Raw genomic sequence first — 22281 nt, 5'->3', positions numbered from 1 at the left:
CATTATACAGTTACTGAAATCCTGCCTGGAACAAAGATGTATTTACATGCAAAAAAGAAAGAAAGAGAATTGATGAGATATTTTAAAGATTTCTATTGCTTATGGCTTGAAGGGGGGAGCTTTTTTATTATTACATATTGGGCAATATTAACGAGAGCAAAAGAAATCGGAGTTGATGATTATAAAAGTGGTTTTATGACATCATTGGGAACTGTCATTGGCAAGAACAATTTTTAGTGTCTCAGAGCTTTCAACATGTTTGAACCAATGTCTGATTTTTATTACGTTGTGTTTCAACAACATCATGAACCGTGCTAGACTGTTGCTGTAGTGTTGCAAAGTGGGCCCATAACTCAGCACTGGGAACAGCTGTGCTTGATATGTAACTACAAAGTGTGAGGTAAAACCCACGTAAGTGGGAGAAAGGCAGGATGAAAATATATTAAATAAATATTATATGGAACAGGAATGGACAGAGAGTGAATACGGTGAGGCAGCTGCTGCCAGCTGGCTGCAGGCCCTGAGTCAAAGCTCTGCACATGTTTCTTCCATCTCTTGTTGGGCATCCACAACCCTTAAGCTTAGCAATGACAGATAACAGGCAGAGGTATCTCCTCCTATCCTCCCCACTGGCCAATGGGAACATCACTAGAGGCCCCATGTTGTGGGATTCTCCCATTTGTAGAAAGGTGCACTGGACACAGCTGTGACATAAGCATCTCATCTTTTACCATGTGGATTCACCACCAATTTCTGATCCGACTGAACCTGATTGACAACACCCTGATGAGGGAATGAAAGGGAACAACTAATTGGTATGCTGTATAACAGGGATGTATCCAGCATGGCTTGACTCGAGGCACACATTTCCATCCTCCATGACTTGACTCAAAAACAAGTCATAATAGAGGCACTTTCTGAGTCATGTGGAGAGCTTTCGCGACTTGAAAACGCTCAAGTCATGAGTCTTTTTTGATACACATGTCAGGCGCAGAAAAAAAATATGAGGCTGCTGCAAGGGTGTGTGTGTGTGTGTGTGTTTTGGAGTTCTCTTTAAACTCAGGCCTGCTGTCTCATCCCATCTGTAAACAGGGTGGGAGAGGGTGGGATGGACTGTGTGACAGCAGGGTCAGAAGCGGCAAGAGGGAGGAGGGTCATGCACAGCAGTTGTGTGTTACCACACACTGTATTGTTTAGGGGAATTATTACACTGCCTTTATTGGAACATTAGGATCGTAGGCTGGATAACAAGACAGCGTAATGCAGAGAAATTCCCTTTTGCATAAAGAGAAGACTGAGAGAAAGATAACTTTTAATAAAAGATTATAGTTTTATTACAAAAGCACAAAGGTAAAAATAATGTACATGGAGAAATGATAAGCGTATGTTTCTTGGTCCTAATGCTTGAATTCAATGTACCTAGCTTTCATGGTGGTTGCGTGTGAAGAGTATTTGGTGCATCCGAGGAAAACAGATAAGGAAAACTATCGGCCAGTCTCCAACATCCCGTTTCTGGGCAAGGTAATTGAGCGGGTGGTGGCGGCCCAACTCCAGAGGGTCTTGGATGAAGCGGATTATCTGGATCCTTTTCAATCTGGTTTCAGGCCGGGCTTTGGGACGGAAACTGCCTTGGTCGCCTTGGTGGATGACCTACGCCGGGGACTGGACAGGGGGAGTGCGTACCTGTTGGTCCTGCTGGACCTCTCGGCGGCTTTCGATACCATCGACCATGGTATCCTTCTGGGCCGATTGGCCGAGTTGGGAGTTGGAGGCACTGTTTTGCGGTGGTTCCGCTCCTACTTGGAAGGTCGGTCCCAGATGGTGGTGCTGGGGGATGCCTGTTCGACACCCTGGCCATTGAGGTGTGGGGTGCCGCAGGGCTCAATTCTGTCCCCCATGCTATTTAATATCTACATGAAACCGCTGGGAGAGGTCATCCGGGGGTTTGGAGTGGGGTGTCATCAATATGCTGATGACACCCAGCTTTATCTCTCCTTTCCTCCAGACTCCAGGGTGGCGGTTGAGGGCCTGGAGTGCTGTCTGGAAGCAGTGAGGATCTGGATGGGGGCTAACAAGCTGAAATTAAATCCGGATAAGACAGAGGCTCTCCTGGTTCGGAAATCCTCGATGCAGGTGCTGGATTATCAGCTTGCTCTGAATGGGGTTGCACTCCCTCTGAAGGAGCAGGTCCGCAGCTTGGGGGTCCACCTGGACTCGCAGCTGCTCCTGGATTCGCAGGTGGCGGCTGTGGCTAGGGGGGCCTTTGCTCAGCTTCGGCTGGTGCGCCAGCTGCGTCCGTACTTGGATCGTGCAGACCTGGCCATGGTGATCCATGCTACGGTGACATCGAGGTTAGATTATTGTAACGCGCTTTATGTGGGGCTGCCCCTGAAGACGGTTCGGAAACTGCAATTAGTGCAGAATGCGGCGGCCCGTGTGGTCACTGGAGCTAGGCGGTTTGACTCTGTCAGCCCGCTTCTCCGGGGGCTACATTGGCTGCCCATTCGTTTCTGGGCCCAATTCAAGGTGCTGGTTTTGACCTTTAAAGCCCTATACTGCTCTGGGCCAGGTTATCTTAGAGATCGCCTACTCCCATACAATCCGGCTCGTCCTCTCAGGTCATCAGAGAAGGCCTTTTTACAAGTGCCGCCGCCTAAGGAGGTACGTGGGGCGGCGGCAAGAAATAGGGCCTTCTCAGTAGTGGCACCAACGTTGTGGAACTCCCTTCCCCTTGACTTGAGAATGGCTCCCTCTATTGAGTCCTTTCGGCGAGGCCTGAAGACCTTGTTGTTTAACCAAGCCTTCTGACGTTCTGGCCTTTTTAACATCTTTTATATATCTTTTAGTTGCTTTTTTACAGGCCCGATTCCTCTAAGAACTGCTGTTTTATGCTCTTTTATTCTGACTCTTCTGACTACTGTTTTTATGGGTTCTGCTAATGTGTTTTTTAATATGTTTTTATCTGTGAAATTATGTTTTAATTTGTTTTATATGTTGTTAGCTGCCCTGGGTCCCTTTTTGGGAGAAGGGCGGGATAAAAATAAAGTTTTATTATTATTATTATTATTATTATTATTATTATTATTATTATTATTATTATAAGGAAGGGGGGTTGTAGGGAAGGATTTTAGGGTGCCCTGCTCTGCCAACCCCAGCTGCTAACTAAAGATGGGGAGAGAAGAGGAGAAAAAGGGGGGGGGAAGAAGGGAAAGAGTTCCAGGCGCAAGATAGTTACCTGTCCTGTAGAGCAGTGGGGGGGGGGATGTCCTGTGGATGCTCTGACACAACACAGATGTGTTGGGTCTTGGAGGGAGAGAGAGGGAGAGAGAGCATGTAAGAGAAAGCCATCACTTAAAAGGGGTTGGGAGACAGTGCTGAGCTGGATGGTAGCTTGATTGCTAACACAAAACTGGGTGCTTGGAATATGTAAACATTTCAGTGGGGATCCGGATGTCAGTTATCAGCAAAATTCAGTGGGGTCTATGGCTGGCTTCCTAGACAAAGACTGAGTGGAAACAATACAATGAATCAGAAACAGAAATTCACCACCAAAATCATGGAAGGCAGTTCAAGTTTGCATATAGTAATGTAAGAGATGCTTAAACAGTGATAGGATTAAAACACAAGACTTCGTCCCATAATGTGTGACTGTGAGGAGGGGGGTTGTGTAACCATGAGCTTCTGTGTAGGTACAATGTACAACACATGCACGTGTTCTGGCTACAGAGATTTTTTGCTGGCTCAGGGACTCCAGGAGTGTTACTGTTCCTTTGCAAGGGGAACCTCTTCCAGGGCTCCAGGGCTATTTCCCTGCCTGGGCGAGGCAGAGCTTTTTTGCAGTGTTTGGGGCTACCTGGAAATGGATGCCAGCGCAGGGCAAAGGAGGCAAGGTTGTGTGTCTTTCGGTTCCCCCACCCCAGTTGTGTTGAGACAAATGGGCAGATAAAAAATCCATGGATAAATAGGCTGCACTTGTATGTATGTATGTATGTATGTATGTATATATTTTTTTCCTTTAGGTTCCTGGTGTGCCTCACTCTAGCCTGTCACACAAGAAAAGCCACATGGGATCTGTCCCCAGTGCCTCATAATAAAAGGCATTTCCAGAACCACTGAGTGCAACAAGGGCCCTTCTGTAATGACAGGTTCAAGCATGCAACTTGCATTAAGAAGGCTTGGCATGTGGACTACAAATCCCAGCATGCAACGATATCAAAGGACTTTTGGGAGGACGCTGCGGCGCTGAGAAGACTACATTTCCCAGGACACTTCTCAGGCGGCAGGCTGTTTTTCAAGGCGCTTTCTCCGCCGCATGAACTTCATGGGGCCTGTAGTCCTGAAGCCTTAACCTCGGCTTCGTTGCAGGGTTAGCGCATGCGCGTGGCTGCAGGAGGCAGTTCCTGTGCAGCTCCACTGAGGTAACTAACAGAAGTTTCTCCTGTGCTGAGCGAGAGGAGCGCAGAGAGGGAGAGGGGCGGGACGGTGTTGGGGGAGCGGCGGTGGCTGGCGGAGCTCTCTGGTTTCCCGCAGGAACTTCCCCCGCGCTGGAGTGAGTAGCCGGCCGGCTGAGGGTGAGCAGGGCCGGGGAGAGCTTCCCGCGCCTGGGGCGGAGGGTCGCTGCCTGCGTCTGCCTGCCTGCGAGGGGAGCTCGAGTGGCGGCGGCTGAGGGAGGTCTGTGGCCGGCAGGGCGGAGAAGCCCGTGAGCAGCAGCAGCAGGTCGAGGCGGGAGTGGGCGTGGGAGGGCTGGGTGGACGGGGGATGGCTCGGTGGGGGAGGGCTGAGGAGGAGAAGGAGCCACAAGGGAGGCGGGGGGGGCTGAAGGAGGGGGCTACGAGGAGGCAGTCTGGCTGCAAGCCTGTGCACTTTCCTGGGAGCAAGCCCCATCGAACACAATGGGACTTCTGAGTAGACATAGGATTGTGCTGTTGTTGCCATGCACTGGAAGTACAAGGGATCTTCTTCGGTGACTTAGGGGCAGGTAGGCATCCACCCCCCCCCCCACACACACACATACATGGCTCTGGGGACAAAGCTCCAGGGGAAGGTGGTTGCCATCACCTTGCTCCTAGGCTTGGCAGCAGCCTCTGAGGCTACAACCCTATGCACACTTTCCTGGGAGCAAGCCCCATTGAACACCATGGGGGACTTACTTTTTCAGTAGGTCTGCTTAGGATTGGGCTGCAACAGAGCCATTCACCTTTGACCTGACTAAAGAGGTGGGCATGGCGGCTCTTGGGTGGGCCTTGGGCGGCCCAGAAAGGGCACTAAGATAGTCTGCGAACAGGTAGGTTCATCAGTTGTTATTTTGCTCTGACTGACTGACTAGAACAGTGGTGGCCAAGCTTGCTTAACATAAAAGCCCCAATTTAAAAAGCATTTAAATTCTTATATTTCTTATATTAAATTCTTGTATTTAAATATATTGATTCACCACAAACATTAAACTTATCATTTAATCCAGTGCTCTCTGTTTTTATCCTGTAAATAAAACGCTTGAAAATGTATTTATATTTCTTTTATATTAGTTATGATACAAAAAGGAGCTCAGCCAACATATTTCCAAGAACCTTGCATTATATGTCACAAGAGCCACATGTTGCTCTTGAGCTGAGGTTTGGCCATCCCTGGACTAGAACCTCCAGCTTCAGAGGCAGTGTGTTATTGAATGCTGGTTGCTTGAGGGCAACAGTAGGGGATGTCTCCTGGCCTCATGCCCCCTGCAAATGGTGGGCTTTCCAAAGGCATTTGGTTGGCTACCTTTGCAGAAGAAGATGCAGGACTAAATAGACCTTGATCTGATTGAGCAAACTGGTTCTTATTTAGCAAGGCTGCTCTTTTGCTGTTTTTTGGGATGGGGAAGAAGATATTGCTGTTTTTTGGGGGGTGGGGAGAAAATATATTCAGATATTGAACTATCTGAGATGCACAAGATTGGGATTGTAAACTAGATGCAGTAATTCATGTGCTGGATGCGGACTTCTGGGCATGGCATTAACAGCAGTGATATTGTTGAGGATGAGCAAGACCAAGGAAAAGATGAGGGTGTAAAATGTGGATGTAATTAGGATGTTGGGGATTACAAATTTAATGAGCATTTTCTGGAAGGGCTGCACCCTGCTTTTACTTAACTGCAGAATGCAGCGTTTTCTCCTATATGCCCGCCTACCTTTTGACTAGGATTCTCAAAGTGACTTTTTACCTTGGGGAAAATTTAGCAGTGTATGTTATAATTAACCTGGTAGGAGTTTGAGACTTTGCAACATCCCCAGCGGTCAGGGGCTGATCTTGTAACCAAGTAATTTTTGTTACTTCAGTGTTCTGAGCATGACACTCAGTGTTCTGAGCGTGACGCTGTGGAGACTCAGATCTTATCTGTCTTGAATCATAGAGTGATTTGGGTTGTGGTTGCATATGTGTTTGTGTATATAGGATGGGTGGGGACATGATCTGGCAAACTTTTTCAGTGGGTTTCAGAGTTGTTCACTTTGTACTTTATCATATGCACAAAATTAAGATTGAAGCAACTGCTAAATCAGAATATAAAAGACAGATTTTAAGTTAAATTTGATGTGGATAGCCCAATTTTTTTTATAATCCAATATTAGCATGCTTCTGAAGCATTCTTGTTTAATTCATACTTGTAAAAGCTTGGAGTACTTTATAAAAATTCTTATTTCTTGATGGGCTGGGAAAGTTTAGTTCCCAGATTGATTCCTACACAAATGTGGTAGTTTGGGCCAGGGGTGACCAAACTTTATGGCAGGAGGGCCACTTCATCTCATGACACTATGGGGGACCAGGGAAAATAAAGAATTAATCTACATTTAAAATTTGAATAAATTTACATAAATGAATGTATTAGGGATGGAATTTATATGAAGGTCTTGCAATAGCTCAAGGCCTATAAAAGACCTTGCACAAAGCAAGGCCAGCCTTTCCTTCACTGGTGCTGCTACAACACAGATGTGAAACAGCAAGCAGTGGAGGGAGCCATCATCCCACAGCTCACGCAAGAGGTTGAACAGTCGCCCTCAAGTTCTGTTGGGCCAGCATGGGCTCCAGCAAGTCTCTGGAGGGCCAGAGGTTCATTGGAGACTGAGGGCTCCCCAAGGGCGAGATTGGAAGTCCTTGAGGGCTGCAAGTGGCCCCTGGGCCAGGGTTTGGGCACCACTGGTTTAGGCCTGTGCTATGCTTGGTACCCTTCTAGAGCCTTTATAGTCTCCTCTTACAGAGTACTTTTTGTACAATGGTAGGATTGGCATTATTAACATACTGTACCTACATTCTGAAGTAATACAGTTAATAACAGCTCAAATAACTGTGATTGTACAATTGTCCAAATGCCAATTGGAGCCCTACATGATTTCTAACACTGATGAGCAGTTTTGCAGAAAAAGTGTTAGTTAAGGAAGTATGTGGCTTGTGAGACTTACCTAATCATGAAAATGTATGAGACATTTTCAACTAGTGTTTTTATAAGCCTCTATCAACGACATGCACTTACAACTCTTAAGTGTAGACCAACTATATGTATGAATAGTACTATGCTAAATATAATGTAGCAACATGACAAAGTCTGCTCTGTTATTAAATCAAATCTACACAAATTACACTGATGTGGCACAAGCAATTAAAGTGAGTGCAACTTTTTTCTTGCATGAAAATAGTGTGTGAATAGCATCTTTGGAAAGCAAAGATAGTTTATTTGAGCCTTGGGACTCTTTCATGGTGAACACCTGTTATTTTATGAAGGAAACCTGGGACTCACGGAAGTAGTGTCCCTGCTATGATGGTTTCCAATTCTGCACCTGTGAGATCCTTAGGCATTTTCCTGTCAATATTTGACACTTGAAAGGATACCTGGGTTCATGCAATGTTGATAATTTAAAGAAACTAAGTGCGCTTTATTTCCAGTTAGAAAGATTTTCCTTTAGCACTTAAATTTCCTACCTGCTTCCATTCATAAAGCCAATGGTGCTAATTTTTAATATTCTTAAGCAAACTGTTGGCTGTAACTTTTTTCATTTAACATGCAGTCATTAAAGTCCTGTCTCCACCTTTTTGCCTTTCAGAGAGTGTTGCATGCAGCAGCTTCTTTGCATTGGCTATAGTACTGGTTCTCAAAGTCTCTGGAGCTCTTTACACTGCTACAAGGAATCTTGGGGAGCCCACCAGCACACACATGGAGTGTTGAGAGCCTCAGAGCATTGGCATAAACTGGGCAGAAGGTAGCCACTTATGGTGTGCTCATGAAGCCCTGAAAGGGTCTCAGGGAGCACAGCACTTCTAGGAGCACTCTGAGAAATGCTGGGATATGGTAACTAGAATCTGATGTAATAGTCTGCAGAAGTTGTTTTTGCCTCATTAAGATTAACTGTGTTCCTTGTTCAAACTGAAGCAAACTACTGTGGGGATGGGATGATTTATTATTAGTATTTTGCCCAACATATTTGAAAACATGTTAGATGCCATATTCCAGTCACCACAGGGATTTTTAGATTCACTATGTGCCCGTTTTCATTACCACTTTACCATAGTGACTTTATATTTGTTGTGTTTGTATCACTGCTGTTGTATGACCAGTGTTCTGTGCATGGTGTTCAAAGTATGCTTTCTTTCTATCTCACTTCTGTACTAGGTCATGAGGGAGAATTCTCTAGCATGACCTAGCAAGTAAATTCTAATACCTTACTGTGAGGAGAAAATTGGCCACACCGGATTTACCTATCTTAGTATGTGAATAATCCAGGAAAAGAAAAAAATGTAATTGTATAAATATTTGCATTATAAAAAGTGATTGTGCCAGCTGTCGTCCTTGACTTTCAGAAATGCTATTAGATCGTACTTAGTTTTCAGTACTTGTGCTCTAGTTCATGTAAATATTTTGATGAATGATCAGCTCTGTTTCTGGCCTCTACATTTTTCAATATAAAATCGTATTTGTTTTAGATGGTGCCACTGATAGTGCAATCCTACTTATACTTACCTGGGAGTAAGCCTGTTTGAACACAGTGAAACTGTACTGAGCAGACACATTGATTAGGATTGCACTGTAAGTCACCAAAAAGTACAGATGACTGGCAGGGAAAAACATTTTCAGTTTTTAGTTCCAAATATACTATTACGTTGTTCTTTATAACTGTTCAGTACAAGTCGCAGAAGTCCTCTGAAGGATTTGCTGATGATTAACAGTGATAGAATAAGGATTTCAATACGAGTTGTCTTACTATGGTAGCTGAATTTTACAAGTCTGTATTTGCATATCCTGCTAATGTAAATTATAACTGTTCCTTTTGTGTTACAGGAAGGAAACTAGTGTTACTTTAAAAGTAGGTATACTTCCTTGAGGAAAATCCAGAAGTGTGTAGGTGTTTAGCTTGCAGAGAAAAATATAATCAGGGCTCTTCATGGGAAGAGTAATGATTATGTTCTGACAGTTTTAACATCAACACAGCTTCAGGAAATTGTTAGCTGGGTGCATATCTGTTTAAATTTGGCTAATTTCTGTATTTAGAAATAATTGTAACTTTAGGGTAATGGTTAGTACCTTTCTGTAAGAAGTAATTGATTGTGACCCTCGGAATATTCCAAAACATGTGAGAAGGATTGAGGTCTAAAAAATTGAAAGCATTTGGATGCCTAGGATCATAAGAATTGGTGATACCTAAGAATTCTTATTTATTTTCTAGTAAGTAGTAATTTTCTATGCACTGTTTATTAGCATGCAAACTAAATGAGACCCTTTTGAAGTTTGGAGCAGAGAAGAAAATCTGAACATAGTATGGGTGGGGCCTCTATCATTGGATTATTCATTCACAGATCAGACTTAGCCCTTGTGGAGCCAGACTTGGCCCCACCTGATCCCTCCAGGTGGGCCTCCAGAGGGCTTTCTAAAGCCTACAGAGGCAGTGTGTGTCTGCTTGCATCCTCTGTGAGCTTTAGAATGGCCTTTTTGGCAAAAAAAACTACTTCTGGTTTCCTGAGGGAAATTGGAAGTGATGTTTTTATGCCATATAAGGCATTCTGAGGTCTGGAGAAGCCTTCCAGGGTCAAAAGGCCATTCTGAAGCCTGCAGAGGCAGCAGGCGGATGCACACTGCCTCTGCAGGCTTCAGAAAGACCTCTGGAAGTGACCATAGGGCTCAGGTGGGGCCAATTACGAATTTAATTATCTGTGAAATTTGGCATCTGTGGGGGGGTCCAAGAACGGATCCCTTGTGGATATGGAGGCCCCACCTGTATCATGAAATCTTACCTTCCTGTACCCAGTTTTTTTGTCTGAAGGCAGTTCCTTTGAAAATACGCTATGGTGGTTGAGTTGGATAGGGGACCTATTCTATTCATGAATGTTGAAATGCTGAAAATCTGTGTAAAGCAATGAGTAGATAAGTTTTTAAGAAAGAACACTTGAATTTCAAACTGATTTCTAAGTTAATTGAAGGTCACGTGAGATGTGTATGCAAATATGGTTTTAACCTGCATGTTTTCAGCCAGTTGCCTCTTCTTTCTCTTGCCCCTCCCCCGAATCTTCATGTGGAAGGGCCCAATCCTGATTGGGGTGCAGCAAGTTGGGAGACAGGTCATTGCTTTCTCCATGTTTTCTCTCACACATGAGTTAGAAGCTGTTTTTTGCCTTGATATGTCTATTTGCTGCAAATAATAAGAGTTGGGTGTTGGAAGTAAGGGTGTTGAAATACTACTTATGGAAAGGAAGGTTTAATTAGATTCACATGTATTTCATAGTAATATAATTTTTTAAGGCATGAAAAGTAATAATCCTGCTTGATGGGTTAGAAGATAGGGAGGATTTCGAAACAGCAGAATATAATTTATTTACATCAGGTCTTCATGGAGTGTGATCTCTAGGTTGTACGTCATGCATGTCTGATTTAGATGAAAGGATGAAAGTTTTAAGTACTGTAATTGGTTGTGCTCAGCCAAATAGAGATTTCATTTAAAAGCTGTAATCCAACAACCATTTCAACTGGCTTAGTGCTTGGGGGAGAATGCTGGCCTATAACCTATAAAGTTACTTATAACTTGAAAGTAAGCACATCCTCTTGTGGCACTGTTGGGTTTAGAGTTTCCTCTTGATCTGTTTTGTGGTGGTAAACTTGGCTTTGACCCTAAGAAATCACCTGTGCTTGTACAGGTGGAGAAAAAATACTTAAAGTGTTTTAGTTTTAGGGAGCACCGCGATTTTAGTGATTTTTGTCACTTGTGATGTAAACCCCCCCCCCCAAGCATGGTACCTAGGACAAACCGCCCCTCACTAGCTACGCCACTGATAAGGGTAGAAGCAAAAGAGATTTTTCACAATTCATTGGGGATCTGCCTAAAAATGGCATTGTGATTCTGCAGTGTGGTTAGGGAAAATACTGTATATTTCTATCTTGTAGAAAGTTGTAACCTGTGTTTGTAAGATTCAGTATAATTTGAGAGTCTGCATGTACTTATGCAAGATTGCTTCTAACATTCTGGATTTAATTGATAAGAATTCTTTTTCAGAGTACCTAACTATATATTAAAGCACATGGGTAGCTGTATTGACTAGGTGGATACAGGAACATCTTTGCTAGTTTCATTGATCTAAGTCAGGGGACTCCAAACTTTTTGGCCAGAGGGCCACATCAAATATCTGGCATGGTATTGAGGGCTGGAAAAAAATTTAAATATTAAATTTAAATAAATAAATTAGAGATGGAACTTAGATGAGTGAATAAATGAATGGGGCTCATTCATTCAACCTCTCTGAGCTCTCAGAACACCCTCCAGACACAACCAGAGCACAGCTCTGGTCATGTACAGTTGAATGGGCCAGAGGCTTTCAGGGGACAAGAGGCTGGCTGCGGGCCGGATAGAGGCTTGTCGTGGGCTGCATCTGGCCCCCGGTCCAGGGTTTGGAGACCCCTGATCTAAGTGATGCTGCACATCAGCAAATTACTGTAAGTAATCAAACTGGAGGAATTATAGAGAAGAAAGGTACACTTGAGGTTATTTAGTTAGTATACTCTGTTAAAGCTGTTCTGTCAAAGGCTGAGATAGTGTCTGGTGAGGAAAAGGTTCCCATGATCTCTATTGGCAGCAAATTTAGCTTTATTGACGCTTTTGTTTAGCCTTAGATGCTTTAGTTGTCTCAGATCTGTATTTAGCTGCCTGCTGCATCACTGAACTGCTATTACAGGGCTCTTCATAATGGACTCAAGTATGTAAAAATCTAATATTGCATCACCACTTAACAACTTGAAAACTAGCAGTATGTGTGCCTTCTTCAGAGTTTTATATGCCACGTATGCTCATGTATAAGTTGATCTCATGGTTAAATTGTGGGCAAGTTTTAAGCCAAAAATCATGGAATTCACTATGACCAGCGGGGGGTAAAACTTGGGCTGTATGAAAGTTTTGACTTAGATAATTTTGCCTGATTCTACCTGAGGCTAGATCCCGAAAAACAACTTGCCAGTGATTGTTCTGAAGCTGCTATTCTCCAAACAGGAAAGAGGGTGGTGATGGGAGTTGAGGTCTTTATGAGGGCCGCTGCTGTGGAAGTATTGTGCTCCTAACAAAGCCTACAACTCCTTCACCTTCCTTTCTGTTTGGAGAATAGCTCTATTTCTATGCTGCTTCTGAACAAGGTAAAATAGCTCCTTTTCCCCCTTCTTTTCTTCCATATCCTACTTCTTACTCTGGTCTCTTCCCCCTCCCCTCCCCTCCCCTCACCAAGCAGTTCTTTGAAACTGAGGAGGCCTTATCACATTGACTGGTGTGTACATTTACTCAGGTTTTCAGGGTCAATTTTAAGGCATAATTTTTTTACAGGCATATGTTGCTTAAGGACCTTCTGCTCCTAACAGTGGACCCCATATATGACTGTGGTCAAAGCACAACAAAGAGGCTCTTAATGAGGCAATCAGTTCTCCCATAGCCAGCAGCAGAATGTCTGTTTACACAACAAAGAGGCAAAGAAGAGGCACTATGTAGCCTGTGCAGACAGAGTGTCTCGCAGGGAGTGTCTGTTTACACAACAAAGACACTGGATTGGACTGAATGTTCGCTTAATGACCTAATTGCATAACAATGAGGATCGGAGAATGCATCCCCATCATAAAGTGATGCACACCTGCACTTATACATGAGTATGTGAGGTAGGTTTTATATGCACTCAATTCCTCAAATTTACCTTGTAAAGTATGGCATCTGGACAGTTTTAATCTTTGGTCTTTCGAGTTCAACATCATTATTGATATCACATGGTCAGAATACAGGCTATAATCCCACACAGAAATAACCATATTTTAAGTCATCTTATTTCAGTGGCCTTATACATTTTATTCTGTGTTGAAATTGGTGCAGAAGTCTGGCCAGTGATAAGTTCAGTGAGGTCTAAGAAGGTATTCAAATATTTTTGTCAATTTGAGTGGCTATATGTCAGTTTATGAACACAGGGAAAAGTCAGCAATGTCCATTTTCTGTAAAATTGTTGTAAGGTCAACAATGTCCATTTTCATGTTGCCTTTTTCTAATAGCATCATTATGTTGTCTGATAATGTTGGGGCCCTTGCTCCCTGTCCTGCAGAAGTCTGATCTGGCAGGAATGTGTTTGTATATTGTTAGGAGGCATTAGCTAACAGGTGGGATATAAATCCCTAAATAAATATACACTTTCGTACTTTCTTTTTCCTTTCCTAATTTAAGAGCAGGCACCTCTTGTTTTGTGCTATAACTGCATGAATGACTAAAAACTAACTCTTGTCTTATAATCACTTTTGTAGTGTGTGTGTGTTTAATTTAAAACAGTATTTATGTTTTGAGGTTCAAATAAAAACCAAGGAAAAATATGCGATCTCTGAAATATTATAGATATTTATTTAATATTACAAATAAGTAACACTTCACTGAATATCTTTGTTTCCTAATAGTTGTATCAACACGTAGCATGTGTGTATCTCTAGTTGTACTGAATTAATACTAAGAACACTTAACATCTTTTTACAGTTCATATTTGGTTAAATGGTTATTCCAAATTTTGATATTTCTTTAAGAGGCTTGTTATGGTATGCCAGCTGCCTGCATTGATTTCTGTACATTTGCTGACTGCTATGTGAACAGGACTGTCGGTCAAGCATGCCTGAATCCAGCAAGAATTATATGTATGTTGCATTAATTTTAAAGATGCAATTTGTTAAATCTGGAATTATTTGGAAAATATGGGTGTGCAGAGGGCAATGAGTCAGAGGAATATCTAGCTTTAGGATAGGCAGTAGGATGCAACATCCATAATACCAGTTAATGCAGCTGTAACAATTTCATGCTGCTGTCTTTTTTTTTGAGGTGGGGTAGTCATCTTGAAATAGCTTCTGTACTCTGATTTAAAGCAGGATTGTGGTGCTGTCAATAACTGCATGATTTGCACAGACCTGCAAATTTGAGGGTCAGAAAATCTTTTTCAAAATTTATGTTGGTTTTGTATGAATTTTGGGTGCTGATTCAAAAAATGACATTTTTTTCCTTATCAGATCTTGTTTTGAAGATGGCATAACTTCAATGAATTGTTCAAGCAGCTTACTTGTGAGAAAGCCATGGAATAGGCTACCTCACAAGGAAGCTGCTTGAACTATTGACTAATGAGATGGGCATAATCCTACCCAGGTCTACTCAGAAGTAAGTTGTATTTTGTTCAATGGGGCTTACTCGCAGGAAAGTGTGGTTAGGATTGCAGCCTATGTTGTATCTCTGAAACTAGATGTGATAGGGCAAAATGATGCCGTTTTTGGAATTAGTGCTTCAAACATACCCGGGAATAGGTCTAACTTTTAAGATAGCAAAATGTGTGTTATCCCGTGGTGTTCTTCCAGTTGTTGAAACTGAAGTGCTAGAAATACAAAAAATTAGTAATAGTTTCAGCCTGAAGCACCTTACTTAGGTCAGTGTGATTTTTCTCCTAGTTCTTAATGTTGTGCATCTTCCTTAAAAGTGACAGGTACTTAGTGAGTGACTAAGTGCCAGCTTAAATAGTAGCAGTTGGATACAGTATAATAGCAAGCTAGATAAAAATAGATCTTAAAAACCCTTTAAACATGGACTGGGGGTGTTTTAAAAAAATCAAATGTAGCATTGTTTAAAATCAAGTATAGCAGTGGTTCTCACCCTTTGCAGCCCGGGACCCCACTTCTGAGAATTACAATCTGTCTGGGACCCACTGGAAGTGATGTCATCAATCTGGAAGTGATGTCATGACCAGAAGTGACATCATCAAACAAAGTGTCATCACTGTGAGAACCAGAAGTGATGTCATCAAGCAGGAAGTGACATCACTGTTCTTATCAAGGAACTCAAACTGTAAATGACAAGAGAAAATATTCCAGCTCTGAAGCTTCTTACAATTCTCCTCCCCCTGCTACCATTGCTATCAAGCAAAAAGAATAAAAATAAGACAACATCTGGTACAAAATATTTGTGACATATGCTCAGTACTTACTTTCAGCCCATTTCACATACAACCGTGAAGATCACCAAAATCATGGAAAAGGTCATCTAGTCCAACCCCCATTTCACATACAACCCTGGAGAAGATCATTAAAATGCTCTCAGCCACATGCTTTGATCTCTTTCAGTCAGTTTCACGTACAACCCCAAAGATCACAAAGTCATGGAATTGGAAGCTATGTAAAAGGTCATCAAGTCCAACCCCCTGTCTGTAGCTTCTCAGACATATTCTCAGTGCAGAAGAGATGGCCAAGGTACTTGGAGCGATGCATCGTATTGGTTTGACTACTTTTAATGTTGTGCGTCAGAGAAATGTCAGGGAGTGGTGGAGCATTCCCCTCACTGCTGAAGGAGGAAGATACGGATACCCCACTGTTTTCCTCCCAGCTGCTAAAAGAAGCCAAACAGTGGGGTAGCTACATTGGAAGGGAGCGCTTGCTTGTTGTGGCTGTGAGAAGTGGCAATGGTGACAGCATTCTCTTTCACCTTTGCCGGGTGAGGTGGTCTCCATGACTGCCTGGCTAGCAAGATACAAGCACATGGGGGAGGGGATGCCACCATGCCCATTCTAGGTCTGCCTCAGCAGTCAGGCTCCATACTGAAAAAAGGGCTGAAGAAAGGGAGGAGGGGGCAGGGGGAAAACCTGTCATGTGGGGGGGAGCACCATACCGGGGTCAGCTTAGCAGAGGAGGGAGGGAGAATAAAATGATTGCGGGGCTGGGGCACCTTTCCTATGAGGAAAGGCAACAGCGTTTGGGCCTGTTCAGTCTAGAAAAGAGGCGCCTGAGGGAGGACATGATTGAGACATACAAAATCATGCAGGGGATGGACAGAGTAGATAGAGAGATGCTCTTTTCCCTCTCGCATAACACCAGAACCAGGGAACATCCATGAAAGCTGAGTATTGGGAGAGTTAGAACAGACAGAAGAAAATATTTCTTTACCCGTGTGGTTGGTTTGTAGAACTCTTTGTTACAAGTAGTAGTTATGGCATCTTGCCAGGATGCCTTTAAAAGGGGATTGGACAAATTTCTGGAGGAGAAGTTCATTACGGGTTACAAGTCATGGTAGGTATGTGCAAGTTCTTGATTTTAGAGACAAGCTGCCTCTGATTGCCAGATTTGGGGGGGGGGGACAACCAGGATGCAGGTTGTGCCTGTTGTCTTGTGTGCTCCCTGGGGCATTTGGTGGGCCTCTGTGAGATACAGGAAGCTGGACTAGATGGGCCTTTGGCCTGATCCAGCGAGGCTCTTCTTATGTTCTTATGAGAGGGGTGGGCTGGGGGGCTGCAAGTTTCACACCAGCAGCAGCAGGCGAGGGACACCCTGGCACCTGGGGATGGAGCAGGGGAGTGCCCGTCCAGCCTTCTCGCTTGCCTGTGCCAGGGAGAGGTGAGGACATTGCCGCTGCCCCTGAAGCCCATGCGAGGGGAGAGGAAGTCTGGAGGTGGCGGCAGTGGCAGCATTCGCGCACAGGCAGGCAAGAGCGAGCCTGGAGGAGCGCCCTGTGCTGGGGAAAGGTGCTGCTGCTGCCGCCGCTGCCACTTTCCATGGGCTCCAGCACAGGGTGCCCCTCCAGCCTCCTTCTTGCCTGCCTGTGCCAGGGAGAGGTGTGCACACTGCCGTCGCCCTTGGAGCCCATGGGAAGTGAGAGGGAGCCTGGAGGGGTGCCGTGGAGTGGAGCCTGTGAAAGGTGGCGGTGGCAGCAGTGTCCATACCTTTCCCTGGCACAGGGTGCTCTTCTCGGCTTGCTCTCACCTGCCTGTGTGTGAATGCTGCCACCGCCACCACCTCCAGGTGAGGAGGCTGGATGGGCACTCCCCTGCTTCATCCCCAGGTGCTAGGGTGCCCCTCGCTGCTGCTGGTGTGGAACTTGCAGTCCCCCATCCCACCCCTCTCCCTCGCTCCCTCTGCCAAGCTGACCCCACCTCGGGCTCCCTCTCACCTGCCTGCCAGCCCAATCTCAGGTCTACTCAGAAGTAAGTCCCATTAGAGTCAATGGGGCTTACTCCCAGGAAAGCGTGGATGGGATTGGGATGTGTGCCAGGGAGAAGGGCGGCCACCTCACTCCACCTCAGGGCACCCCTCCAGGCTGCCTGTGCAGTAGAAAGGGAGCCTATTAGAGGGACCCTGCACCCCTCAACAATGAGGAAGCATGCACCTGAAAGTCTGCAGGCACGCTCTCCTCTCCTAGGGATGGGGCAGGGCAGCAGCACACGTGAGCCGCTTTTTCCTCTTACTCTGTGCCTGGGGGACATCTAAAATGGTGGTGCCTAGGCTTTGCCCTCTTTCAAAATGGTGCCACCCGGGTCTTTTTGCCCTTTTCCAAGATGGCGGCTGCCAGCTTCTTGTGACCCACCTGAAATCCTATCGCGACCCACTTGGTGGGTTGCGACCCACTGTTTGAGAACCTCTGAAGTATAACATTGTTTTAAAAAGAAACACCTGGTTTAAAATGAAATCTGAGTTCAATTCAAGCTGAAACATAGTCCTTTAAGTCATTTGCAAAGCAACTGAGGTTTGAGGAAACAGACTTGGAATGTGTATGCTGGGCTGTGGAGTTGTCATTGGAGTCAGAAGCAATTTTGAGTGGAGTTGGTAAAAATGTGTCAACTCTGATCTTGATATAAAGTAAGAAAATACTATTTTAACACTTTTTACTGCCATGTGAGTCACCAGTGGCAGTGGCCTCACACTTAGGAAAGGTCAATGACGTTATTATTATTATTATTATCAACAACAACTTTATTTTTACCCCGCCTTTCTCCCTGAAGGGACTCAAGGCGGCATACAAACAAGGTTAAAATAGATTATAAAACATAATTTAAAAACAGATAAAAACATAACGTATCATAAAAACAGTCAGATAAAAAAGTAGTCAGGTAAAAGAGCATAGCACAGCAAATTAGAAAAGGATCAGGCCTGTAACCAGATGTTAAAAAAGATATTAAAATGTTTAAAAGGCCAGAAACTAAGAAGGCTTGTCTAAACAGAAGGGTCTTCAGGCCTTGCCGAAAAGTTTCACAAGAGGGAGCAGTTCTTAAATCAAGGGGAAGGGAATTCCATAGTGTTGGTGCCACTACTGAAAAGGCCCTATTTCTTGCCGCTGCCCCACGTACCTCCCTAGGCGGCGGCACTTGTAAAAAGGCCTTCTCTGATTACCTAAGAGGACGAGCTGGATTGTACAGGAGTAGGTGATCTCTAAGATACCCTGGCCCATAGCAGTATAGGGGTTTAAAAGTCAAAACCAGCATCTTGAATTGGGCCTGGAAATGAATGAGCAGCCAGTGCAGCCACTGGAAAAGCGGACTGACTGAGTCAAACCACCTACCTCGAGTAACTACACAGGCCGCCGCGTTCTGCACTAGTTGCAGTTTCCAATCTGTCTTCAAGGGCAGCCCCACATAGAGCGTGTTACAATAATCTAACCTCAATGTCACTGTGGCATGGATCACCAGGGCCAGGTCTGCACGATCCAAGTACGGCCGCAGCTGGCGCACCAGCCGCAGCTGAGCAAAGGCCCCCCTAGCCACAGCAGCCACCGCCACCTGGAAATCCAGGAGCAGCTGCGAGTCCAGGTGGACCCCCAAGCTGCAGACCTGCTCCTTCAGGGGGAGTGCAACCCCATTCAGTGCAGGCTGATACTCCAGCACCTACATCGAGGATTTCCGAACCAGGAGAGCCTCTGTCTTATCCGGATTTAATTTCAGCTTGTTAGCCCCCATCCAGATCCTCACTGCCTCCAGACAGTGCTCCAGGACCTCAGCCACCACCCTGGAGTCTGGAGGAAAGGAGAGATAAAGCTGGGGGTCATCAGCATATTGATGACACCCCACTTCAAACCCCCGGATGACCTCTCCCAGTGGTTTCATGTAGATGTTAAATAGCATGGGGGACAGAACTGAACACTGGCACCCCGCACCTCAAGGACCAGGGTGTCGAACAGGCATCCCCGAGCACTGCCATCTGAGACCGATCCTCCAAGTAGGAGCGGAACCACCGCAAAACAGTGCCTCCAACTCCCAGCTCAGCCAATCGGCCCAGAAGGATACCATGGTCGATGGTATCAAAAGCCGCTGAGAGGTCCAGCAGGACCAATAGGGAAGCACTCCCCCTGTCCAGTCCCTGGTGTAGGTCATTCACCAAGGCGACCAAGGTGGTTTCCTTCCCAAAGCCCGGCCTGAAACCAGATTGAAAAGGATCCAGATAATCCGCTTCATCCAAGACCCTCTGGAGTTGAGACGCCACCACCCGCTCAATTAACCTTGCCCAGAAGTGGGATGTTGAGATGGCCGGTAGTTGTCTAATACAGTGGAATCCAGGGAGGGCCTCTTCAGGAAGGGGCGACCCACCGCCCATTTCAAAGCACATGGCAACATCCCCTCTATCAAGGAAGAGTTGACCACCCTCCCGATCCACTCAGCCAGTCCACCCTGGGCAGCTCTTATCATCCAAGCTGGGCAAGGGTCAAGCAGCCAGGCCAATGACCTCACACTCTAAAGGAGTCTGTCCACATTCTCAGGCTGTACAAGCTGAAAAGAATCCCACAACACCGGACAAGCAGTGGCCAAGGGAACATCGCCAGACATTGTCAATGTGGTATCCAAGTCGTGACGAATACAATCAATTTTATCTGCGAAATGTTGTGCAAACACGTCACGCTGCTGACCGTGTGTTCCTCCGGGTCTACTGGAGGGGCCTGATGGAGGAGGCTCCGTACCACATGCAACAGCTCTGCCAGACGGTTCTCAGCAGACGCAATGGTAGCAGAGAAGTAAGATCTCTTTGCTGCTACCACCGCCACGGAATAGGCTCTGTAATGAGCTCTACTCCGTGTCCGATCGGATTCATCACAAGTTTTCTACCACCGTTGCTCTAAGCACCTGCCCTGCCACTTCATCATTCGCAGCTTCTCAGTAAACCAAAGAGCTGCTCCGAGTCTGCGATGTGGCAGTGGTTGCTCCGGAGCAATCTCATCCAGAGCCCTGGTCATTTCCCCATTCCAGAGGTCAACCAGGGCCTCAGATGAGACACCAGTCTTGGCAGTGGGGAAATCCCCCAGAGCCCTCAGGAAACCTTCAGGATCCATTAGCCTCCGAGGGCGGACCATGGAATGCGGTCCCCCGCCTCTGCGAAGGTAAGAAGCTGCAGCAAGCCTAAACCTTACCAGGAAGTGATCTGTCCATGACAACGGAATGATCTTAACCTCCTCTACATCCACTATCCCCATGCCCAGCTGTAAACACGAGGTCCAGCATGTGTCCTGCAGTATGTGTTGGGGTCAAGATCTTCTGGGACAGGCCCATGGTTGTCATGGCAGCCATGAAATCCTGAGCTGCACCTGCTGCAGGGGCCTTGGCATGAACATTGAAGTCCCCCAGCACTAATAGGCGGGGGGACTCCAATGCTACCCCCAAGATCACCCCGGTCAGCTCAGGCAGGGAGACTGTTGGGCAGCAGGGCGGGCGGTACACCAACAGAATCCCAATCCTGTCCAGCCTCTCAACACAACATGCAGACCTTCAAACCCAGCAAACTGCTGAACAGGGCACCTGTAAGGGAGATGGACTCATGCTAGACCATTGCAACTCCCCGTCCCTGCAACCTTGGCTGCTGCAACACCTGGAAACCTGGTGGACAAGGCTCAGAGACACTAACTCCTCTTGCCATGTCCAACCAGGTCTCCGTAATACATACCAGGTTGGCTTTCTCATCCAGGATTAAATCCCAGATGATACAGGTTTTATTATTCACCGACCTGGCATTCAAAAGCAGCAGCTTCAGATCCAGGGACTCACTGCCAAGACCACCAGGCATCCGAGAATTGGGGGAAGGACCAGAAGGAGAGAGAATCTGCCTATGATGGATTCTCCTTCTCCTGTAATGGCCTGTGCATCCCCCACCACCATATCTCCCCTGGCCCATCACCCTCTTGATGGTGGCTTCCCTTGAGCTCCCTCCTAAGAAAAAACACATGTGGCGAGGCCCACCTTCTGAGATTGGCCTGTACAGACAGAGAACCAGCAGAGCTGCTTATAAAAAGATAAAAGCAGGCCAAGCCTTATACTGGATGTCTTACAGGCCACTCCTCTGTTGGACATAGACTGTGCTGCCCTAAATATTTATGTTGCTCATCTCCCCTGCCTTTAAACAGAAGGGGAGGAATAATCCAACCGCTGTTTCAGACATGTTGAACCACATGGTGTAGGGTAATGCTTTGTACCTTTAGGCTCCGGTAGCTTAAGAATACAAACTGACTGCCAATCGGTTGATTCCTGTGAGGTTGCTGGTACATCACCCAATGTTCTATCTAATTTTTTTATAACTGTGTGGAACAGTTGATTACCTGAGCAGTCTATAACCACTGCAATCTTAAAATGGGCAATAAAATGGGCAGGTGGACAACTAGGCAGTAAGGTATTGAAAAATCACAACTAAGATGAGCAGGTGGCATGTTTACATGTTTATTAGTCATGGCAAAGAACTGTGTAATCCGTACACAGTTGACTTTAAAAAAAATGTACTTACTAAATATAGGTTATAAGTCTAAAAAGTAACCTGTTTCATGTGGTAGTGATGAAATGCCTTACAGTACCATTTACCATTTTAATAGGTTTACAATTGTTGAGCTTTTATGAAGGAATCACAGATTTCAAAATTCAGGAGCTGGAGTCAAGAGATTTTATTTTGTCCTGGGTGTATCACAATTGTTAGGGGGGAAAAAAGTAAACTAAAATTATCAGAATGTTACCCTATGTTCAAGACAAAAATCTTCACTCGTGTGTCGAACTTGCAGT

At 45.3% G+C, this 22281-nt stretch overlaps 1 protein-coding gene across 6 annotated transcripts in view; it reads left to right on the top strand.

The window, feature by feature from the left end:
• Positions 1 to 4461: 4461 nt before the first annotated feature.
• The window catches only part of PLEKHA1 (pleckstrin homology domain containing A1), a 46693-nt gene continuing 28873 nt past the window's right edge, over positions 4462 to 22281 (top strand). For 4 of the 6 annotated variants that reach the window (XM_066620708.1, XM_066620707.1, XM_066620704.1 and 1 more), the window contains exon 1: positions 4462 to 4549. The gene's annotated coding sequence lies outside the window, so the exon portion shown is untranslated. Of the gene's footprint in view, positions 4572 to 4651; positions 4717 to 22281 lie in introns of those variants that run through there. The other 2 variants (XM_066620705.1, XM_066620706.1) reach the window with 2 other exon arrangements.

The sequence above is a fragment of the Tiliqua scincoides genome, chromosome 3 (assembly GCF_035046505.1).
Source record: "Tiliqua scincoides isolate rTilSci1 chromosome 3, rTilSci1.hap2, whole genome shotgun sequence".
NCBI lineage: Eukaryota > Metazoa > Chordata > Lepidosauria > Squamata > Scincidae > Tiliqua > Tiliqua scincoides.
Note: the sequence above shows the minus strand (reverse complement) of the source record. Positions and strands in the feature narration are given on the sequence as shown.